At 46.6% G+C, this 24,597-nt stretch overlaps 1 protein-coding gene across 16 annotated transcripts in view; it reads right to left on the bottom strand.

Moving 5' to 3' along the window:
- Positions 1-24,597, bottom strand: part of LOC144694004 (muscleblind-like protein 1) — a 351,759-nt gene that overhangs the window by 244,987 nt on the left and 82,175 nt on the right. For 5 of the 16 annotated variants that reach the window (XM_078564303.1, XM_078564314.1, XM_078564317.1 and 2 more), the window contains exon 1: positions 9,462-9,546. The exons of 3 other annotated variants lie outside the window; for them this stretch is intronic. The gene's annotated coding sequence lies outside the window, so the exon portion shown is untranslated. Of the gene's footprint in view, positions 1-8,418; positions 8,556-8,635; positions 8,725-8,976; positions 9,223-9,461; positions 9,547-24,597 lie in introns of those variants that run through there. 8 more of the 16 variants (XM_078564306.1, XM_078564324.1, XM_078564308.1 and 5 more) reach the window with 7 other exon arrangements.

Below are 24,597 nucleotides of genomic sequence, written 5' to 3'. Positions count from 1 at the left end.
GGAGGATCCCATGGCACTATTTGAAAAAAGCAGGGGCGTACTTCCATACTAACAATGTTCATCCCTCAACCAACATCATTAAAACATATTATCTGGTGATTAATCACATTGTTGTTGGCGGGAGCTTGCTGTGTCCAAATTGGCAGTCGTGTTTACTACATGACTGCACTTATAAGTATTTCAATGGCTGTGAAGCACCTTAGGGTTGTGAAAACCCTCACAACATTGAGCTTAATTTTAAGAAGGGGGTTTTGACAATTCATTCTTCAAACTGTGTAACCCTTCACTCTTCAGCCATCTTGGCCCAGCACTCCCAGGCTTTCTTCCTAAACTTTGGCACCTTGCCAATGCTCCTCCCGCTTGCAAAAAGCTTTCCGAATCCTTGACATGCTTTTCACCCCCTCCCATTTCTTCCCTCCTACTCTTTGATGCTGTCCACCATCTCCCTTCAAAAGCTCCTTGAGATGTTGGGCCTAAACTTCCTCGGAGTGGAAATCAGTGTCTGGTTACCACTTCATCCCCAATTTCTTACCTTAATTATTTTTCAATCCTATCTCGTCTGACCTTCCAACTCAGGCCGGGTGAGAACTGGGCAGTGCTGCGCATCCTCAGGGCCCTGCATCAATGTGCAGCTGAGTCGAAGGGAAGGAGACCATGTCCCCTTTTTTATGGCAATAGCTGCTGTAAATCAGGTAAGTTAAAGGTCCATTGAAGTTTAAAAGTATTTGACAGGCCAGGGAGAAGTTAAGTGTATAAGGTAAGTGGATAGGATTTGGGGTGTGGGGGGAGTGGAAATCGGGGGGGGTGGATGGGATTCAGAGGTGGGAGGGGTCGGAGGTGGGAGGGGGTTGAAGGTCAAGGGTGTCAGAGGTCGGGTGGTCAAGGATTGTGGGGGGTCAGAGGAGGGGTCGGGGAGGGTCGGAGATCGGGGTAGTCAGGTCGGGTTCGGAGAGAAAGAATCCCCATTGGGATGGGGGAATCCTGTGGGTTGGGAAGTTAAGCAAGTTCTTGTCGGAGGTTGCAGTCCCTTGGGGATGGGGGAGTCCAATGGGGGGGGTTTAGTCAGGGAGGGGTGGGACGAGATCCCAGGGAGGCTGGGATGTGGGGGAGTCCTGTGGGGCGGGTAGTTGGGGGTGTTGGGGGAGTCCACTGGGTCTGTACAATTGTTACCCAGAAATTATAAGTGGCTTTAATCCTTCTAACTGTTTCTGGGCAACGAGTGATGTAACTCAGTTGGAACCATCCGAGGTTTGCGACTTAAATCGCATTTTCGGATGGTCCCCTGTGCACGGCAATTGCCCCGGGGAAGTACGCGCTCCTGGACAACTGCCATGCCAACCCTTACCTGGGAAATTCCAAAGGGGATCCCGCGGCACATATTTGGGGAGCTCAGAAGTTGCGGCCCCCTCATCTCAGGTGAAACATGAAACGCAAAAGCTTAATTGTATTTGTCATGCATGGAGGGCAATGGCCTCGTGATAACTGATGTCACGTCCAAGTGATAGGAGAGCGTTTCAGAAAAAAATCAGCGGCTGATTTCTGCCCACAGAATACAAATGATAATCATGGCTTGCTACTTAATCAAACGTCACCAATGTCCTTCTTAAGATCGCTCAGTGTCAATAAATGAGTGTGGGAAAATGTAACCAAGTGAATCATTTTTTTCAGGGTTGGTGGGGGTGGTGGGGGGGGTGGGGGGAGGAGGAATGAAACACTAACACTCCATCAATTACAGCCCTTGTCCCTGCCTTCTCACACTGTACTCCCAATCAGAGATTGCCACGACTCAGGAAAGTTAGCACTGCAGCAGATCCATATTTATAGTTATGGTCCCTTCATAACCACTGCTGAACAACAGCATCAGGCATGAGAGTTTAGTTAAGGTTAGCACATTCTCACTAATTCATTTTTCCACATTTTTTTTTGGTGTTCTGGGGCCTCCACTGGTAAAACACGAATTTTATTTCAGTATCCACGCAAAGCCCTGAAAATGAATTAATGGAGCATTTGGAAAAAAAAAACTGCATTGCTGACATCAATGTAGCTCGTCAATGCCTGTTTTCACTGGAAGGTCTCTGAATAAGAAGGCCACGTGAAATTATTTATGACCGGAATTAGTTACACAACAGCACATTGCTTGGCTCTTTATTTTTTTTTTGAAATATCAAACAGTTCTCTGTATACATTCCTAATGTTCCTCACTGTAGCTCAGTGGGTAGCACATTAGCCTGAATCATTCGGTTGTGGGTTCAGGTTTCCACTACAGAGACTCGAGCACAAAATATAGGCTGATGCTCCAGTGCAGTTTAAGGGAGCGCTGCACTGTCAAAGGTAGCTTCGTAGAGACATTGAACTGAGGCTCTGTGTGCCCTCTCAGGAAGACATAAAATATCCTACTGCACTAGAACAGGCAAGTTATCCCCCCCGTGTCCTGGTCAATAATTATCCCTCAACTGATACTACTAAAACAGATTAACTGGTTATTGTCACATTGCTGTTTGTGGCAGCTTGCTGTGTGAAAATTAGCTGCTACGTTCCCTGCCTTACAACTCTTCAAAATCATGTCGTTGGCTGTAAAAGCGGGTTGAGAGGCCCTGAGGTTAGGAAAGGTGTTATATAAATGCAAAACTTTTTTCCCCCATAAACCAGGTTGGAGAGGAAGTCCGATCTTCCACTCAGGGGCTACTAATTCCTTCTTATTGCCTTACTCCCTATCATTGTCCCCTTCTCAGTGACATCCTTCTGGCATGTGCAGAACAGGTGAAAATGGATGTTGTTTACTACGTGATCCTTCTCGCTCCTCCAGCTTGCAACCTTTCAGTTCAGCATCACCTTTCAGTTCAGCATCACCTTTCTGGTCTTTCTTAGGTTATCAAAATGTTCTCCTAGGAATTCTTCCTTCTCTCTGTATCTGCACTATGCTGAAACGTAGACCCATTCTCTACTTGAATTAACTCTTGCCCAATAGGTTCAAACTGTGGAGCTCCTTACCTCCCTCAGTCCCCCTTTCCTCATACAATCAAATCACTGCCTCTATTCGACCATGGCGGTTTACTGAGTAGTATATTCCTTGGTACTTCACATACAACTGCCCATGGGAAAGGATCACATGATAAAGAGAAGCGGTTACCTTGCCAAACCATCACCAGTACAGGATACACCAAAAAAAACCCTCTCCTGACAAGTGATGTCTTACTAGCCTTGGCATCATGATGAAAATGCCAGAATATGTCAAGATCAACAACAACAACTTGCATTTACATAGCACCTTTAACATACTGAATTGTTCCAAGGCACTTAACAAGAGCGTAATCCAACAACGCCAAACTACATATGAAAAGCTTGATTGGAGAGGTAGACTTAAGAAGCTTCTTAAAGAGGGAGAGAGAAGTAGAGAGGTGGAGAGTTTTAGGGAGGGGAATTCCAGAGCTTAGGGCCGGGGCAGCTGAAGGCATGGCCGCCACCGGTGAAGCAATAAAATTTGGGGAGGCGCAAGTGGCCAGAACTGCAGGAGCACAGAAATCTCTGGGGGGTTGTAGGGCTGGAGGAGGTACTAGCCTGGGGAGCAGTTTGAAACCAGGGATCAAAAATTTAAAATCGAGGTGTTACCAGATCAAAAGTCAATAGAAGCCAGTGAGCACGGGATGGGTGAATGAGACTTGGTGGAAGTTAGGAAAAGGGCAGCAGAATTTTGAATGAACTCAAGTTTTACAGGGATATATCAGAAGATCTTTCTGGGAATATACTATTAATCTCTGCGAAAGGGAATAATGCCTCATTGTGGACTCGTACCCACTTCCTAACATTGTAACCCCAACACGAACATCATGATTATCATGAAGTAGATGCACTTGGCCATCACAATCCTCTTTTCTTTGATATTTTACCAAATGTTGATGCAATGTTATGGTCTCCGCTTGTGCTGCAACCCTTAGGGCTGAATTTTAGGCCGGCAGGATCTTGTGGTCCTGCCGAAGCCAATGGAGATTAGGATGGCTCGCCACGTTTTACGGCCCCCATCCCCCGCTGCGACAAGGCCGTAAAATTGCGGCCCTAGCGTTGACAATTCAGACAAATTCGCCTGGATTCTTGTTCCCAAGGCCAGGACCCTTTGCAGCTGGGAAGAACTAGTTCAGCATGCAACCTTTTCCCATTCTGCCCACTATCAGGGTAACCAAGGCAGAGTAAGCCACTTCCCCGTTCTGTGGAGAGGTCTGTGTGGAAGGCAAAGTAAAAAACCAACAGAAGGCACAGAGGGGGAGAGGTGAGGGTCACTACCTTATCCAGGATTGGGAGAGAGGTAACGCCGCACAAAAAATATGTGACCTCTGAACAGTTAAAGAACCCAACCGGTAAAAGGTGTGGGGGTGGAAAAGGAAATACAATCAAACGTATTTCTTAAATGTGAGTATTCAACATCAAACATGCTATTGCTGTCAGACAACATCTTTGGCTACAGCCTACAAACTCCTGACTGAGCTATCAAGCGATTGCTGCTAACTTTCTAGTGTGCTTCAAACTAGTAATCATAGGCCATCTTAGGAGTGAAGAAGTGCAAATAACATCTTTTAATTACTGGTCTCTCTTCCATTACTGCTACCTTTCAATAAATTATAAAGCTACCAACACTATAACAACTTCCATGCCGCTCAATTTGTTTCACTTATTTTTTTTGATCATGAGTTTAGGAATGAAGATCTTTGTGAATACTCGCACTGATTCAGTGAGCCCCCTTCCTGATGTTCAATTCTCTGTAGAAATGTGAAGTTTATTACGTTCATAATGGTGACAAATGCAATGTAAATATGAGCACGTATCCGCCATCTTGACTTCTTAACTCCCTCAAGAGGAACCTAATAAAGTAGCCTATTTGCAACAACATGCACATATTGGCTTCCTGTCGTAATGTTAGATAATACATGATGAGTGCCTACTGAATTCAAATCCCAAAGGTTGTACAAATATAGCTATCTGATAGGAACATTCAGAGTGGGAGGAGGGCATTCAGCCTCTCAGGCCTACTCCACCATTCAATTAAATCGTGGACGATCTGCACCTTAACTCCATCTATCTACCTTTGCTCCATAACCCTGGATACCAGTCCCTCACAGAAAACTATTGATCTCAGACCTGAAAGCCCCAGGTACCCCCTCCAGTGTCCATAGCCTCATTTGGGGTTGGGGTGGGGGTTGGAAGAGAGTCCCAGATTTCTTTTACCCTCTGTGTGTGACAAAGTGCTTCCTGGTTTCAAACAACTGCAACATCAGGTAGATCAATTACTTAAAATATATTGGGCAAACTTATATGAAGGGGCTGAACATGGGCAGTTCTCATAACATTTGGTCAGTATGTACTTATCCATAAGGGAACTATGAGTTTTTTTTTCTCTCTGTCTGCGTCCTCGCAAACTGTTTAAATGGATGGGCTGACCAAATGACTCCTGTGAGTTGAGCCAGAACAATGGTCAGAGGATAGTCATTCTTGGAGACCCCAGTTACAACATGAGGTGTGGGACCATTAATTTTTAGAGGTCAGTGAGGACATTGAAGGGGGCACACTTCAGTGGGTGCAACTCTGGTGGCTATAGATTTAGTAGGATGAGAGGGGGAGGAGGGGCAAGGCTGGTGTGAAACCACACGTGCACAATTAACCCGAATCCCACTTTTACAGCGTTATATTGCTGCTAGTTTATTGGCCATCTTCTGATCAACTGCAGTGATGGTGGAAGAGTTTTGGTTCTACCAGTAAGTGGGTGAGTATTTTGTTGGCAATCTAGCCTACAAGTGTCCGTGTGGCTGTGTGTGTTTGTGTGCGGGTGTCTGTACAAGACTCGGCATTTCTTAGTCATAGAGCAAAGGGCGACCTAACTAATCATAAAGGTCTTTAACATCAAGAAGGGAGTTGAAAGGGCAGAGAAAGTGGAGCTGTTTCTCCTTGGGGGAGGGTCAAAAACTAGAGGACTCAAAAATAAGATAACCACTGATAAAGCCAATAAGGAGTTCAGGAGAAACTCTTTGTGGAGTGTTTAGAATGTGGAACTCACTACCACAAAGGGTAGTTGAGACAACTAGTATAAATGTAATTAAGAGGAAGCTGGATAACTATGTGGGGAAGAAAATAAATAGAAAGATATATTGCTGAGGTTAAATTAGGGTGGGATGAAGTTTGTGTAGAGCATAAACACCAACATAGACTAGTTAGTCTGAGCAACCTGTTCCTGCATTGCAAATTCTGTGTAAGCAGGGATAGCTATTTATTATAAAGTAAGCTTCTACAAACAACAGTAAAAATGGAGGACCAGTTAATCTGACTGAGGGAGAATTATTGACCATGGTGCAGAAAGCGATTGCTCTACTCTTCCTCAAATTATGTCCTGGGTTCTCTTTCATCTATACCAGCAGAACAGGCACATGAGGCCTCCGTTTTATACCTCATCCTTGCTCTAGGGAACAGCTTGGAGAGTACAACCTGGATCATGTCATTAAATCCCAGTGTGGGGCTTGCACAACCTTCAGTTAATTACCAAACGTACACCCAAGTCAATGGAGGCAATTGGGAGGTATCTTACTCTAACGTTGATTCGACTGGGAAATCCGTCAGTCTCCCATCTGGACTTACTGGATGTCGTTTATGTGTTTGTGTGGGGTTGTTTATGCGTCTGCTGTGTGTGTCTATGTGGGTGTGCATGTGGAGGCGGTCAGTTCCAGTTGCATCTACTTCCTTTGTCAATTGAGCAGGGAACTTGGACAAGTGTGACTCTGGTCACTAATAATCTTGGAAGCCTGACAAGCTGGTGACAAGATCCTAAACGGTAGGATTACCAGAGCTGAATTTACCACAGCATCACAAGATAGCAACTCAATACAAATAATGCCGCTGCCTAAGTAACAGAGAGTGACTATTTTTTGAAAATATGTTGATCCTGGAGTCATAAACAGTAGCGTCAAAAATTTACTCTCCTAACTCATGGCGCAGCTACAGTACAATCTGTACTTTTGTCAAAATACAGGTGAAAAACTGAACTTTGACGATTTCACGGCAAAAACAATACTACAGAAATTTCATACCAGCTTCATGTACAAGCAATAATTATGCCACATCAATCTAGAAAAACCTATAGGGTTTTGAATTGGGTCCAAAACAAAATAATTTGGTGAAGGCTCTTATATTAGCTTGATCCGAATTTTAAAAAAATTACGCCCCCCTCCAGAGCGCTGCGTGGTTTTGAGCCAAGGGGTAATCTTATGATACTGGCTCTCTCAATCCACAGATGAAAACTCATGGTAAAAATTCTCTAGCTAAAACAGGCCTCCTTCTCTTCCACAACGTTTGCTTAACAACGGAAAATGTTCCAGTTTCAGTAGGCCCAAATACTCTTCGTGGTGACCTGAGACTGCATTTGTGTCAATAAAGCATTGATTTTATTATAATTTGTAATAATGGCAGTGAGAGGGGTGAGGGTGGGGGAGCCCGCGCAGTTGATAGGTCATTCTGGAAGCATGACCGTGTCTGCTAATCCGCACGCGGCTCTATTTCACTGAGAGGGGAGGGATGTTAAAAGAGACGGCAACCATCAAGGCGCCAACTCTCAAGTCCAAGTTAATCTGATGTCGGAAAGGTAGCCATTTTACAGCAGACAGAATCAACTCGAGCTGAACCATCTATGAAGAGGGACAGCCAACAGTAGATGTAAGCACATGCCAAACATGGGTTGCACAAGTGGCAGCAAGGTAGCTTGAATCTCTCTTGTTTCTCAGTTAGTGCGCTCCTTAGTCCTCAATTATCCTTATATCTCTGTCACTCTCTCTATTCCTCCACCGCATTCTCTCTCTCTCTCTCTCTCTCTCTCTTTCTCTCTTTCTCTCTCTCTGTGCCAACTGATCCACTGAATTGAAGCCATTGGAAAAAGTTCAAACATCTGGATTATTTTAAATTCGGAAGGCCCCCTCCGCCCGCCCCCTATCTTGTTTGGATCATTCAATTTTCATTTCACCAACCACCGTACCCACTACCCCCCACCCCACCACCCCCTCCCCACCCCCACCACCTCCAACACTTCCATAATCATTTTACTCACACAGAAAGCAATGACTGGTACAAAAACCACAAGCTCAATGTTTCTCCAACCAACGCCCACCACCTCCCCCGACCCCACCCACCCCCGCCATCCACACCCCTCCCCTCCCCCCCCCCCACCACTCCCAACAATCCACCACCACAACCCCAAGTTATTTAGACCCAACGTAAAAATAAGATTAATAACGAAGGCAGAGAATGATTGAGGCAGTATGGGTCAAGGCCCTAAAGGTGGACTCAGGGGAGTGGCCCAGTCACAGGCAGACAGCAACCTTATCAGATGCCCCACATATGTTACCGAAAAGTTCAGTGCAGTACATAGTCTCATGATGCCGTACTCACCTTGGCAAATTCCTTCGGCTCTCTTTCAAAATCCGAGGAATAAAATCAAAAAATAAACACACATGGAGAAAGGAGGCTCCAATCCTTCATGCGAGTTTTTTTTTTAAAACGCACGTTACAATCCACAATCATGGCTCCTGCATTTTAGAATGACTTGCCTTTAGCCGAGGGACTATTGAAATAAAAGTGAGACACCGGCAATACAGCGAGCACTTACTTTTCTAACAGTTACTGGGTGACGCACTGCAAATAGTGGAGAGAGAGAGAGAAAAACACTCATGTAGGGCTGTCTTCCTCCCTGTAAACTTGGCAAGGCTCATACTGTACTGAAATACAGCACTGGCCATATAAGGAAGCACAGCTAAACATGTCACGCATAATTTATATGCAGTAGGCAGAGAGTTAACCTTTCAGTGCACACACTAGGACCACATGCAATACATGCTGGCAGCAGCCCCTTTCTTTATAAAATGAACAACACTTCCCTACCCCACCCCCCCAACCCCTACCCACCCACCCACCCACCCACAGCTCCTTCATAAGATAGTAAACAGCTACCTGTACATGTCAAAGATCTGATGCCAATTGACGCTTCTTAATCGTTCATTCTAACTGAGGCAATTTAAGAACGGGCGGCTGCTTTTATCCACCTGTTTTTCCCTTCCCTTTGCTGATGTGCGAGAGAGAAGCTTCCCTGGGCTTGCCTGCCTTGCCGGTGAAGCTGCCTTGCAGACAGGAAGAGGCTGCTCTGTGGCAAGGCTGCCTGCAGCTGCAACCTCCTGACTTCAACTCCCAGCCGAAGATGATGTGTGATATGAAACCGTATACCGCGGTAACCTACAGGCCGCCCCCCCCCTCCCTCCTCCCTCCCTCCCTCCTCCCTCCCTCCTCCCTCCTTCCCTCCACCACCTCCTTCTCCTTCCTTTTGCCTGATCAAATAAAGCAGTGATGGCTTGCTTTCACTTCCTCTGCTTTGGTCGAGTCTCCACACACACACACACACGCACACAGACACACACACACACATACACACAAGAACTTACCTCACATTTTTTTGTCCCCAATGCACTCGAACGGAGGACAGAACACTCAAGGCATTATGGGATTCATCTTAATTTTTTTTCCTCTGTTCCGAAGAAGCCAAAGATGTGTTAACTCGTGCACACTGCCTCCCCTCCTTCTTGTTAGAGGAACATGACAGCCGGCAGGACTTGCTGAGCTGCCGCTTGCAAAAGGGCCGTTGAGTGTAGATGGGTGGAAACACTTTCACTCTGCTCTGTTCGTGTGGTGCTATCTGCCTGCAACGCCCCTCCCCCTCCCAAGAGCTGCACAAACTCTATCAGGAAGCACTGGGTTGTACCTGCTAATTCTGCAGCATGAAGTGGAAAACACTTGAGTGTCTTCTAGATGTTTCTATCTCTCCCTTTTTCTAAAATGCAGCAGTTTTGTCCATACACACATGCACACACGTTACACGCGCGAGAACAGAAAAGTCTGGGGTCTTAGACACAAGGGCCTCTGTGCCGAAAGGGGGAAGACAGGCAGAATTAAATAGAGAACTAAGTCGAGAGGAAGTTGTCAGTGGACAGGAACAACCTCCTCTTTCCCCCTTACAAAATGCTGTAATTGGTAGCTTCCATCTGATATGTAAAGCATATAATAACCTCTGAACTGTAGTGCCACAAGTGAGATACAAGCAAGCTGTTGTCAGGGCTGTTGGATCAGATTTGGGTGGAGCGGGGAGCAGCGTTGGTGGTGAGGGGGTGGGGGGGTGTGTGGGGGAAGAGATGGATTTATGTACATGTTTGTATTTGAGTTCAGACACTCACCAGTCGGCGAAGTCTGGAAGGCATTCACGCAAATTTCAGGCCATCAGCAAATAGCCAAGTTGCATTGTTAACTCTTTGCCACCTGAAGTGCAGCAAGACCAGGCCACAATCTTTTCTGTCACTGCCTTTGCACAATGATGTGGTCAGGACTCCTGTAGGAGGAGTGCCATTAAGCTGCACCCCACACAAAAAGGGATTGTATGAATACAACATCAGCAATGTACAAGTAGTTATGGAAGTGGGTATAGAAAGAAAAGCCGGGAGGGGGGGTGGTGGCGGTTTTGCCACTCAGGGGGTAGCGTCTCTGCCTCTGAGCCAGAAGCTCTGGGCTCGAGTCCCGCTCCGGGACTTGTTGCCTCTGGAAGAAGCATCCATGACCTGGCTAAACTGGTCACTAATCAATCTACTAATCCTGCTGAAGGGAAGAGTGGGATGAGAGATTCCTGGTCAGCCATTTACTAGCAACACACCTTGCCTGTCAGTATATAGCATGAAAAGGTATAAGGAAGGCTACCCAACACTGGCTGAACTTGGTGCTTTTCACAATCTCAGGATGTCCCAAAGTGTGTTGCAGCCAATGAAGTCCGTTCTGAAGTTGTAATGCAGGAAACACAGTTGCCAATTTGTGCACAGCAATCCCCCACAAACAACAATGATATCTTCTGTTAAGGGGTGACTATGGGCGAGGTTACCAGGAGAACTCCCCTGCCTTGCCATTGAATAGCATCATGGATTGTTTCACATCCACCTAGGCCTTGGTTTAACATCTCATCTGAAAGGTGACATTGCAGAATATGCAGCACTCCTTCAGTACTGCACTAAACTACCAACTGAGGTTTAGTGCTTATGGACTAGAGCTCGAACCCACAACCTTCAGAGACAAGAGTGCTGCTTACTAAATCACGGTCGACAGCTGAAATTAACAGCATTAGAAAATCACATTTTGAAAACACACTAGGTGGTGAGTAGTAACTGAAAGGTGGGTAATAGAATCACAGTGAGTCATTTGGTTTGCTGTACCCCGTCAGGGTACAGAGCACTCAGGGAACACAGTGTCCAGGATACACAGCACTCAGAGAACATAGTGCCCAGGGTACACAACACTCAGGGAACACAATGCCCAAGGTACACAACACTTAGGGAACACAGTGTCCAGGGTACACGACACTCAGGGAACACAGTGCCCAGGGTACACAGCACTCAGGGAACACAGTGCCCAGGGTACACAACACTCAGGGAACACAGTGCCCAGGGTACACAGCACTCAGGGAACACAGTGCCCAAGGTACACAACACTCAGGGAACACAGTGCCCAGGGTACACAACACTCAGAGAACATAGTGCCCAGGGTACACAGTGTCCAGGGTACACAGCACTCAGGGTACAAAACACTCAGCGTACACAACATTCAGGGCACATAGTGCCCAGGGTACACAGCACTCAGGGAACACAATGCCCAGGGTACACAACACTCAGGGAACACAGTGCCCAGGGTACACAACACTCAGGGAACACAGTGCCCAGGGTACACAGCACTCAGGGAACACAGTGCCCAGGGTACACAACACTCAAGGAACACAGTGCACATGATACACAGCACTCAGGGAACACAGTGCCCAGGGTACACGACACTCAGGGAACACAGTGCCCAAGGTACACAACACTCAGGGAACACAGTGCCCAGGGTACACAGCACTCAGGGAACACAGTGCCCAGGGTACACAACACTCAGGGAACACAGTGCCCAGGGTACACAACACTCAGGGAACACAGTGCCCAGGGTACACAACACTCAGGGAACATAGTGCCCAGGGTACACAGCACTCAGGGAACATAGTGCCCAGGGTACACAACACTCAGGGAACATAGTGCCCAGGGTACACAACACTCAGAGAACACAGTGCCCAGGGTACACAACACTCAGAGAACATAGTGCCCAGAGTACACAGCACTCAGGGAACACAGTGCCCAAGGTAAACAGCACTCAGGGAACACAGTGCCCAAGGTAAACAGCACTCAGGGAACATAGTGCCCAGGGTACACAGCACTCAGGGTACACAGTGCCCAAGGTAAACAGCACTCAGGGAACACAGTGCCCAAGGTAAACAGCACTCAGGGAACATAGTGCCCAGGGTACACAGCACTCAGGGTACACAGTGCCCAAGGTAAACAGCACTCAGGGAACACAGTGCCCAAGGTAAACAGCACTCAGGGAACATAGTGCCCAGGGTACACAGCACTCAGGGTACACAGTGCCCAAGGTACACAGCACTCAGGGTACACAGCACTCAGGGTACACAGCACTCAGGGTAAACAATACTCAGGGCACACAGTGCCCAGGGTACAGAACACTCAGAGTACACAACACTCAGGGCACATAGTGCGCAGGGTACACAACGCTCAAGGAACACAATACTCAGGGTACACAACACTCAGGGCACACAACACTCAGGGCACACAACACTCAGGGAACACAGTGCCCAAGGAACACAACAATCAGGGAACACAGTATCCAGGGTACACAACACTCAGAGAACACAGTGCCCAGGGTACACAGCACTCAGGGAAGACAGTACTCAGGGTACACAGCACTCAGAGAACACTGTGCCCAGGATACACAACACTAAGGGAACACAGTGCCCAGGGTACACAACACTCAGGGAACACAGTGCCTGGGGTACACAGCACTCAGGCAACACAGTTCCCAGGGTACGCAGCACTCAAGGTACATAGTGTTCGAGGTTCACAACACACAGGGCACACAGCACTCAGGCACACAACACTCAGGGTACACAGCACTCAGGGTACACAGCACTCAGGGTACACAGCACTCAGGGTACACAGCACTCAGGCACACAACACTCAGGGTACACAGCACTCAGGGTACACAGCACTCAGGGTACACAGCACTCAGGCACACAACACTCAGGGTACACAGCACTCAGGCACACAACACTCAGGGTACACAGCACTCAGGGTACACAGCACTCAGGCACACAACACTCAGGGCACACAACACTCAGGGTACACAGCACTCAGGCACACAACACTCAGGGTACACAGCACTCAGGGTACACAGCACTCAGGGTACACAGCACTCAGGCACACAACACTTAGGGTACACAGCACTCAGGGTACACAGCACTCAGGCACACAACACTCAGGGTACACAGCACTCAGGGTACACAGCACTCAGGCACACAACACTCAGGGCACACAACACTCAGGGTACACAGCACTCAGGCACACAACACTCAGGGTACACAGCACTCAGGGTACACAGCACTCAGGGTACACAGCACTCAGGCACACAACACTCAGGGTACACAGCACTCAGGGTACACAGCACTCAGGCACACAACACTCAGGGTACACAGCACTCAGGGTACACAGCACTCAGGGTACACAGCACTCAGGCACACAACACTCAGGGTACACAGCACTCAGGCACACAGCACTCAGGGTACACAGCACTCAGGCACACAGCACTCAGGGTACACAGCACTCAGGGTACACAGCACTCAGGCACACAACACTCAGGGTACACAGCACTCAGGGTACACAGCACTCAGGGTACACAGCACTCAGGGTACACAGCACTCAGGCACACAACACTCAGGGTACACAGCACTCAGGGTACACAATCATATACATAATGGAAGGATGAGTCTGGAGGCATGGCCTTGCGAAAATAAATGATCATTACCAATTTGTTTAGTTTGTTTTTCTGTCTCAAAAAAGTATGCATATATATAAAATATACATTTAGACATACATTACATTTAAAATATAAAGTTATATGTTTTATATATATGCCACTTCATACTGTGTAAAATCACATCAGAAAATTATAGCCCCAAAACAAGTTCCCCTCAATTAAAGCTGAGATCTGAACACTGAGAAAATGAAGCATTTTGCTAATCTGTGTTCTCCTGAAGTCCTTTGCAATCTAACTCACTATTTGCCAAACTCTCTACTCTAGTTTTGTCAACAAATTTTGACATCTTATTTCTTACATTCGGGTCCAAATCATCATTGACTTTTGAGAACTTTGTGCAAATAGAGAGCTGGACTCTTTATTTATGGAGTACAAAAAAAAACACAGCTTCAGGAACAACAATTATTGCCTATAGCACTTTTGGTAATGTCTAGTTGGACATGATAATAGGTTGATTAATGATGGTAGATCAGAGATGGTCCTTAATATGGTGACAATTAATAAAGTGTATGAGTCAAGATACTATAACACACTAGAGTCTCACTGTGAATGCAGAAGCAGCAATAAGAATATTTTGTACTCAAAAGGGGTTATAATTTATATTTCTAGGCCCAACTAGTTGATTTTACTTCCCTGTTTTATTGGCATCAGAGGAATTCTCATGACAAAGTTCATCTGCCAACAGCACAATCAATCATACAGCAATATTGCCTAATATCCCTAATGATTTTGGAGCACTGGTAAGGTGATGTTTACTCAGTTAACACTGCCCAGTTTATCTTGCAAAATATAAGTTTACAGGGATCCGACTGTGCATGACACATCTACTGGCTTGGAGCTAAGCCAGCACGGGGAGCTGTGGCTGAGTGCACCTACACCCATACCCTCTGACCCTATTTCCCTGGCAACCCATTAGAGGGGAGCATGCCCGCTGGCAAGTCTGCTCCTGTACATGACACTGGTGAGTCACCGGGAATCGTGAGCCCACGGATTTGGCTGAACAATTTACTCTTTTACTGAAAAGAGATATATGAAACCTACCTGGAGGAGTTGAAGGGACCAAGGAAACATTACCTACAGGTAATGAAGGCACGCTATTGATTGGCAGCCTGTTTAAATTCATTCCGTTAGATCAGGGCTAATTCAGTAACCTGGTGCCTAGAGCCACAGTTCCAACCTTAATCTTGTTTTAAGTGTCACTGTCAGAAGTGCAGTTAACAGTCTGTACACTGGTGTACCAGGAATGTCATTGAACAAGCAATCCAGAGGTCCAGGCTAATGCTCTAAAGACATGGGTTCAAATCCTGTCATAGCAGCTGCTGCAATTTAATTTTTTTTTAAATAGCTTTGGAAGATAAAGCTAGTCTCAGTAACGGTGACCAGGAAAACTATCATTGATTGTTGTAAAAACCCATCTGGTTCACTAATGCCCTTTAAGGAAGGAAATCTGCCACCCTTGCATGGTCTGGCCTACAAGTGACTCCAGACCCACAGCAATGGGGTTTACCCTTAATTGCTTTCAAGGACAATTAGGGATGGCCACAAATGCTGACCTTGCCTGTGGTAACCTGAGGTGTAATACATCTTTAGGAGACTGTGAGCAGGTTGACCACGTGACTATAAGACCCAATAGCTGTGTAGCGCAGGCTACCATGTTAATGTTAGTCTAGAGTAGGGTCTGGTTGGAGAAGCACACATCATGTCAGTGCTCTGTGTCTGTGTAAACAAATAGTATGTGCTTCGTTTCATATTGGTCTCTGCGTCTCCAGTATATTGTTATCGACTCACCCGCCGACAGGTAAGTGTGCAACCGGTTCGTGAGCAATGCGAGTCCACAGTAAAACTAACAACTGGCGACGAGGAAAGCCGCAAAAACTCAAATGTACTGAATTAGCTGTGCCCTGCAGGCCGAATGTAAGTACATTACGATTGTAAACCCTCACCGTGGTCATCAGTTATCTCTCTCCAGCGCGCCACAATTTGGCCGCATCGAACTGTTTGATCAGACCATCGATGACTGGTCACATTATATCGAACGCCTCACATTTTTCTTTTTGGCCAACAACATATCGGGGGAGGAGAAGAGGCGAGCAATCCTCTAATCGACATGTGGCAGTAAAACGTACAACCTAATTCGTAGTCTAATGGCACCCAACACCCCAGATTCCAAGAACTTTGATAAGTTGGTGAATCTTGTGAAAAGCCACTTTCAGCCAAAACCCTCGGTAACAACGCAGCATTTTAAATTCAATTCGAGGTGTTGTGCACCTGGAGAGACAGACGCTTGCTATGTATAGCAACCTTAAAACAATTGACAGCGCACTGTGAGTTTGGGACGTCAATTCGTGACATGTTAAGAGACCAATTAGTGTGTGGGATTAACGAAGATGCCTTTCAAAAGAGGTCGGCGTCAGGGACAAACTGAGATTTCAGCAAGGCGCTAGAGTTGGCGCTCACAATGGAAAGCGCTGTCAGGGGTTCAGAAGAAATCGAGAGAGCACAAAATGGCGCCGTCCTTCACATCAGGAGGGAGGCACTGGCTGGAAATGGTGAGGAAGCGCAGGGCTCCACAGAAAAGCAGGAAACAGCCGCCATTAACAGACCAGCAAAAAGCAATGGCTTAACCGATAAAAACCACATCCATAATAGCAGAATTGGAACCAGACAACCTGCAAATGGACAACAATTTAAATGAGCCGAGTGTTTCTACTGCCATCGCAATGGGCACATGATGCGATATTGTAAAGAAAGGTTGGGGCAAAGTTTCAAACAAAAAGGCAGAAGCCGTGATATTTATATAATGGCGGAACCAGGAGAAACAGAATCAGATACTCACTCGCTACACAACTTAAAAATGGGTAAAACAGAGCCAATCTACGTGACATTAGAAGTCAACAGAAAACCCTTTCGAATGGAGGTGGATACAGGTGCATCCACGACAGCCATAGGGGAACAATGTTTAAGTATCTGAATGGAGGAGGCCACTCACTAAAACTGGAAAACTCAGATGCCAGACCAAAGACACATACTGGCGAAAACATACTGGTAAAGGGTATACGCAAGGTTCCAGTACAATAAAGAAGCCAGTCTGCTAACCTACCCCTGATATTGGTGACAGGGGAGGATCTAACTCCAGTTCTGTTGAAGGGTCATTCGGACTCGAAACGTTAACTGTGTCCCTCTCCGCAGATGCTGCCAGACCTGCTGAGTTTTTCCACATATTTTTGTTCTTGTTTAAGATCTAACTCTACTTGGTCGGAACTGGCTTAAGGAAATGAAATTGGAGGAGACTGAGGTTTTTCAACTCAGAATGAAAGATCTACAAGAATTATAACAGAAATAAGCCCCTGTGTTCAGGGAAGAGCTCGGGAAGGTTCAGGGACAGCAAACTAAAATCCACATGGACCCCGGAGCAACCCTCAGATATTTGAAGGCGGGGCCGGTCCCCTACGCATTACGAGAAAAGGTGGATATTGAATTTGGCAGTCTGGAAAGGTTGGGAGTCTTACAACCTGTACAATTTTCTGAATGGGCAGCGCTCATAATTCCAGTACTAAAGCCTGACCAGAATGTGTGAATACTCGGGGACTACAAGTTGACCGTTAACAAAGTGGCCAGACTTGATAGGCATCCTATACCGAAAATTGATGAATTGTACTCCAAGCTTTAGGGGGAACGCATATACGAAACTCAACATGAGCCACGCCTACCAGCAAGTCGAGCTAGAAACGGCCTCTCGGGATTTTGTGACTATCAACACACATAGGGGGCATTACCAGTATACCCAGTTACCCTTCGGATTCTCATCGGTTTGTGCCGTTTTCCAATGGATGATGGAAAATTTGCTCCAAGGTCTACCCCATGTGGTGGTTTATCTCGATGATGTCCTAGTAACAGGACTGACTGCTGAAGAACACCAGGCTAACCTGGAAGAGCTATTGAAGCATTTCTCACAAGCCGGAGTACATTTGAAAAGGGAAAAATGTATCTTCCAAGCAAAAGGAAGTGATTTACCTGGGTAAAAGCAAAAAAACTGTGGATGCTGGAAATCCAAAACAAAAATAAAAATGAAAATACCTGGATAAACTCAGCAGGTCTGGCAGCATCTGCGGAGAGGAACACAGTTAACGTTTCGAGTCCATATGACTCTTCAACAGAACTAAATAAAAATAGAAGAGAGGTGAAATATAAGCTGGTTTTGGGGGTGGGGGGGACGGGTAGAGCTGGATACAGGGCCAGTGAAGGGTGGAGATTGCCAAAAGATGTCATAGACAAAAGGACAAAAAGTTGTTGAAGCTGGTGATATTATCTAAGGAATGTGCTAGTTAAGGGTAGAAAGCAGGACAAGCAAGGTACAGATAGCCCTAGTGGGGGTGGGGTGGGGTGAAGGAATCAAAATAGGCTAAAAGGCAGAGATAAGACAATGGATGGAAATACATTTTAAAGTAATGGAAATAGGTGGGAAAAGAAAAATCTATATAAATTATTGGAAAAAATGGGGATCAGAAAGGGGGTGGAGATGGAGGAGAGAGTTCATAATCTAAAATTGTTGAACTCAATATTCATTCCAGAAGGCTGTAAAGTGCCTAGTCAGATGTTGAGGTGCTGTTCCTCCAGTTTGCATTGAGCTTCACTGGAACAATGCAGCAGGCCAAGGATGGACATGTGGGCATGAGAGCAGGGTGGTGTGTTGAAATGGCAAGCGACAGGGAGGTCTGGGTCATGCTTGCGGACAGACCGAAGGTGTTCCGCAAAGCGGTCACCCAGTCTGCGTTTGGTCTCTCCAATGTAGAGTGAACCGCATTGGGAGCAACGAATGCAGTAAACTAAATTGAGGGAAGTGCAAGTGAAATGCTGCTTCACTTGAAAGGAGTGTTTGGGCCCTTGGATGGTGAGGAGAGGGGAAGTAAAGGGGCAGGTGTTGCACCTTCTGCGGTTGCATGGAAAGGTGCCATGGGAGGGGGTTGAGGTGTAGGAGGTGATGGAGGAGTGGACCAGGGTGTCCTGGAGGGAATGATCCCTGAGGAATGCCACCAGAGGTGGTGAAGGGAAGATGTATTTGGTGGTGTCATCATGCTGGAGTTGGCGGATATGGCGGAGGATGATCCTTTGAATGCGGAGGCTAGTGGGGTGATAAGTGAGGACAAGGGGGACCCTATCATGTTTCTGGGAGGGAGAGGAAGGTGTGAGGGCGAATGCGCGGGAGATGGGCCAGATACAGTTGAGGGCCCTGTCAACCACCGTGGGTGGAAAACCTCGGTTAAGGAAGAGAGAGGTTTTCCACCCACGGTAGTTGACAGGGCCCTTAACCGTGTCCGGCCCATCTCCCGCGCATCCGCCCTCACACCTTCCTCTCCCTCCCAGAAACATGATAGGGGCCCCCTTGTCCTCACTTATCACCCCACCAGCCTCCGCATTCAAAGGATCATCCTCCGCCATTTCCGCCAACTCCAGCATGATGACACCACCAAACACATCTTCCCTTCACCCCCACGGCAGCATTCCGCAGGGATCGTTCCCTCCGGGACACCCTGGTCCACTCCTCCATCACCCCCTACACCTCAACCCCCTCCCACGGCACCTTCCCATGCAACCGCAGAAGGTGTAACACCTGCCCCTTTACTTCCCCTCTCCTCACCATCCAAGGGCCCAAACACTCCTTTCAAGTGAAGCAGCATTTCACTAGCACTTCCCTCAATTTAGTCTACTGCATTCGTTGCTCCCAATGCATTTTCCTCTACATTGGAGAGATCAAACACAGACTGGGTGACCACTTTGCGGAACACCTTCGCTAGCATGACCCAGACCTCCCTTTTGCTTGCCAATTCAACACCCCACCCTTCTCTCATACCCACATGTCCGTCCTTGACTTGCTGCATTGTTCCAGTGAAGCTCAACGCAAACTGTAGGAACAGCACCTCATCTTCCGACTAGGCACTTTACAGCCTTCCAGAATGAATATTGAGTTCAACAATTTTAGATCATGAACTCTCTCCTCCATCCCCACCCCCTTTCCGATCCCCCCTTTTTTCTTTTTGTTTCTTTTTGTTTTCCCCAATAATTTATATAGATTTTTCTTTTCCCACCTATTTCCATTATTTTTAAATGTATTTCCATCCATTGTTTTATCTCTACCTTTTAGCCTTTTTCGATTCCTTCACCCCACCCCACCCCCACTAGGGCTATCTGTACCTTGCTCGTCCTGCTTTCTACCCTTAATTAGCACATTCCTTAGATAATATCATCACCTTCAACACCTCTTTGTCCTTTTGTCTGTGACATCTTTTGATTATCTCCACCTATCACTGGCCCTCTATCCAGCTCTACCCGTCCCACCCACCCCCCCGCCCCCAAACCAGCTTATAGTTCACCTCTCTTCTATTTTTCCTTAGTTCTGTTGAAGAGTCATACGGACTCGAAACATTAACTATGTTCCTCTTCACAGATGCTGCCAGACCTGCTGAGTTTTTCCAGGTATTTTCATTTTTATTTTTGTTTTTGGTTTACCTGGGTCATAGGGACAACTCTCAGGGCCTTCACCCAGTAGGAGACAAGGTGAGAGCTATTTGTGAGGCGCTAGCCCCGAAAAATGCCACAGAACTCAAGTCCTTCTTGGGAATGGTTAACTACTATAGTCGGTTTCTCCATGATTTGTCGACAATACTGACTCAATTATACGGGTTACCCAAGAAAAAACACAGGTGGACTCTACAAGCTCCACAACTTCAGGCTTTTATGGCAGTAAAGCAGTTACTACATTCATCAACCCTGTTGGTACATTTCAACCCAAAGAAACAATTGAGTTTAACATACGATGCATCCCCTTATGGAGTAGCGGCAGTACTCTCCCATCGGATGGCAGATGGCTCCAAACATCCCATTGACTACATCTCAAGAACACTCAAAGTGTTGCAGAACAAAGATACTCACAAATAGAGGAGGAAGGCTTATCCATTGTATTTGGCGTTAAGAAATTCCATCAATACATCCATGGTCGCCACTTCATCATCATATCCGACCACAAGCCACTACTAAGCTTGTCTGGGAAGATAAGGCAATACCACAAATCGCCTCGGCACTCATCCAAAGGTGGGCGCTGATTCTAGCTGCTTATGAATATACTTTTATCCACCGGCCAGGAAGCCAGGTTGCCAATGCCGACACACTAAGCCGATTACCTTGAAAGGACAGCAGTGTGAACATCCCCATTCCTCAAGAACTTGTCTTGTTATTAAACTCTCTGGATTCATCACCAGTGAATGCCAAACAGATCACAGAATGGACAGACTGCGATCCAGTTTCGTCTCACGTCAGGGAACAAATCTCGCAGGGATGGTCTAACGATCCAAAGTCAGACAAAATGAAGCCCTGTTTGAACGGGAGATACGAGCTCACCTGCCAGGATGGCATCTTATTGTGTGGAGCGAGAGTCATTGTGCCTCTCAGAGGAAGACAGCCATTATTGATAGAATTGCATAGCGCTCACCCCGTCATTTCCAGAATGAAAATGTTGGCGCGCAGCTACTTATGGTGGCCTGGGATGGACACTGGAATCGAAAACATGGCCAAGAGCTGCATGCAGTGCCAACCGGGGCAGAAATTGCCTCCTTCTGCTCCGCTGCATCCTTGGGAATGGCCAGGAAGGCCATGGGTCCACCTCCATGTTGACTACATGGGACCTTTTTTGGGCACAATGGTCCTCTTAACTATCGACTCCCACGCCACATGGATGAATGTATATGAGGTGAGATCACCCACATCTGCCGCCACCATAGATTGCGTCAGAGTTTTGAGATACACGGTTTACCAGAGATAATAGTGTCTGACAATGGAACGGCATTCACTAGCAGGAAATTCCAAAGATTTACAAGTCTCGATGGCATAACACATGTCAAGATCTTGCCATACCACCCTGCATCCAATGGGTTGGCCGAGAGGGCAGTCCAGACCTTCAAGGCTGGAATGAAAATACTACAGGGGGCTCTATAGCAATGAAGTTATCACACTTCCTGCTCAGCTATAGGACTATGCCACATATGACCACCAGTATTGACCCCATGGAGTTATTAATGAGGAGATATCTCAGGGCATGGTTAAGCCTCATAAGACCAAATTTAGGGGGGAGGGTAGAGAGAAGTCAGGAGGCCCAGAAAATTGAACACGATTACCACAATCGTGAAAGAAACTTCACTGTAGGAGAAGCAGTTATTGGAAAGTACTTTGGAGATGGGCCCAGATGGCTATCAGGTGAAGTCAATGCAGAGACAGGACCCCTGCCCTACCATATATCAGCTGAAGGTCAGATAATCAGGAGACATGTAGATCACCTCAGGAAAAGAGAAACAGATCCACAAGAAAAGGTGCGTCAAACATTCCCATTGGACTCTACACCACAGGTAGAAGGAACTCCTCCTGCTTTGGAAGTACCTATAGAACCCGTTGAGCCTGAGGGAGTAGACGAGGTAAACTCGCAGGTTCCTACTGGGGAGCCTAGTGGACAGATAACTCCTGGGAGGGAGGCCTCAGATAGACTATCCAAAGTTGTAGAACTACGAGGGTGGACACGTTTGAAAAAGCCCCCTGAGAGACTGAATTTGTAAATAGTTCATTTTTGTAAATTGTTAATATATTGTAAAATGCACATTCAAGTAAAGGGGGAGGGAGGTAATCTGAGGTGTAATATGCCTTTAAGAGAATGTGAGCAGATTGACCATGCGACTCTAAGACCCAATAGCTGGGTAGCGCAGGCTACCATGCTAATGTTAGTCTAGAGTAGGGTCTGGCTGTAGAAGCACACATCATGTTAGTGCTCTGTTGTTTGTGTAAATAAATAGTGTGTGATTCATTTCATACTGGTCTCTGCATCTGCAGTATATTGTAATCAACTCACCTGCCAACAGATAAACACGCAACCGGTTCACGAGCAAAGCGACCCCATTGTAGGACATAACATTGCCAGTGATACCCACATCCCATGGAAGAATAAAACAAAAAACAAATCCCTCCATGGCCTCACCCCTCCCAATATTTGTAACCTTCCGTGACTCTCTAAGATCTTCACGTTCCCTCAATTCTGGTCTCTTAAACATCTTCAATTTCCTTTCGTACATCATTAGCGGCCGTGCCTTCAGCTGTCCAGGGTCTGTAAGATCTGGAATTGCCTCCCTAACTGCCCCTGTACCTCTCCTCATTTAAGACACTCTCAAAAAACTTTTTTGCTTTTTAGTCATCTGTCCTAATAGCTCCTTAAGTGGCTCGGGGACAAATTTTGTTTGATGACACTCCAGTGAAGTGCTTTGGGACGTTTTATTATGTTAAAGGTGCGATATGAATGCAAGTAATTATTGTTGGGTCCAGAGATTCCCTTCGCAGGCAGCTCCTCAATTCAATCACGCAATGGTGTGTATACTAAATGGAGGCCAAGCATCTCTCACAGGAAGAGGAGGAAGACACGACAGGACCAATAATTCTATTCAACAATTTTCTTTTAATAAGTTGCATGTTTATTAGCTCTCCTTTAATTGGGCCCTTTAATGGAAGATTGAACAATCCTTCCCATTAATAGCTTTTCCTTGTCATTTTTTTCTGGATGCAAGAAATGGCAAGGAAAACCTACCTGAATCCCGGGATGTCCACCAACCCAATGTTAGGGGGGGCCATAACAATCCATAACCTGGATTGCTATGGAACAGCATGTATGCTGAGGGCCACAGGTGAAGGAGACACAAATGGGCTTTGAATACAAATAAATCAAACTGGAGTCTCTAATTGGAGTAACAAAACATTAAGAGGTTATAGTGGATGTCAAGGAGACAATGGAGAAGGGGGATAAGCACTCCCAGAAGTCTCACCAATTTGGAATCCAGCTGAGCACTTGTAGAGAAATGGAGAATTGTATTCAAAAGGTCAAGAATCCCCAGAAAAGCTCAGATTTTCCAGCAACAGAACCACACAAGACCTGAGGATTCAGTTCCTGGTGTGTACTGAGTTCACTAGCCTCCATCAAGGCAGCAGTGTAAGGATCTAATTCGACCACCCCTTAGGCTCAGAGGAGAAAATTAGTCAGTGCTTCTGTTCCTGATCGCTATACAATGGCCTGGTTGAACATGGTGTATGTGTGAAGAGGACAGGACGGGATTTTGATGTAATCTGCTCAAGAGTTTAGTACGCTGGCAGCAATCACTCTCTGGACAAGTTTGACGCCATCCAGGACAAAGCAGCCCGTTTGATTGGCACCACATCCACAAACATTCACTCCCTCCACCACTGATGCACAGCAGCAGCAGCGTATACAAAGTGCACTGCAGGAACTCACCAAGGCTCCTTCGTCAGCACCTCCCAAACCCATGACCATGACCACCTGGAAGGACAAAGGCAGCAGAAACATAGAACACCACCACCTGAAAGTTCCCCTCCAAGCCAATCACCATCCTGACTTGGAAAAAATCATCGTTCCTCCACTGTCGCTGGGTCAAAATCCTGGAACTCCCTCCCTAACAGCACTGTGGGTGTACCTACACCACATGGGCCGCAATGGTTCAAGAAGGCAGCTCACCACCACCTTCTCAAGGTCAATCAGGGATGGACCAGCCAGCAATGCCCACATCTCATGAATGAATTTTTTTTTAAATT

Source organism: Cetorhinus maximus, chromosome 19 (genome assembly GCF_964194155.1).
Source record: "Cetorhinus maximus chromosome 19, sCetMax3.hap1.1, whole genome shotgun sequence".
NCBI lineage: Eukaryota > Metazoa > Chordata > Chondrichthyes > Lamniformes > Cetorhinidae > Cetorhinus > Cetorhinus maximus.
The sequence above is the reverse complement of the archived record's forward strand: the minus strand, read 5'-3'. Positions and strand labels throughout refer to the sequence as shown.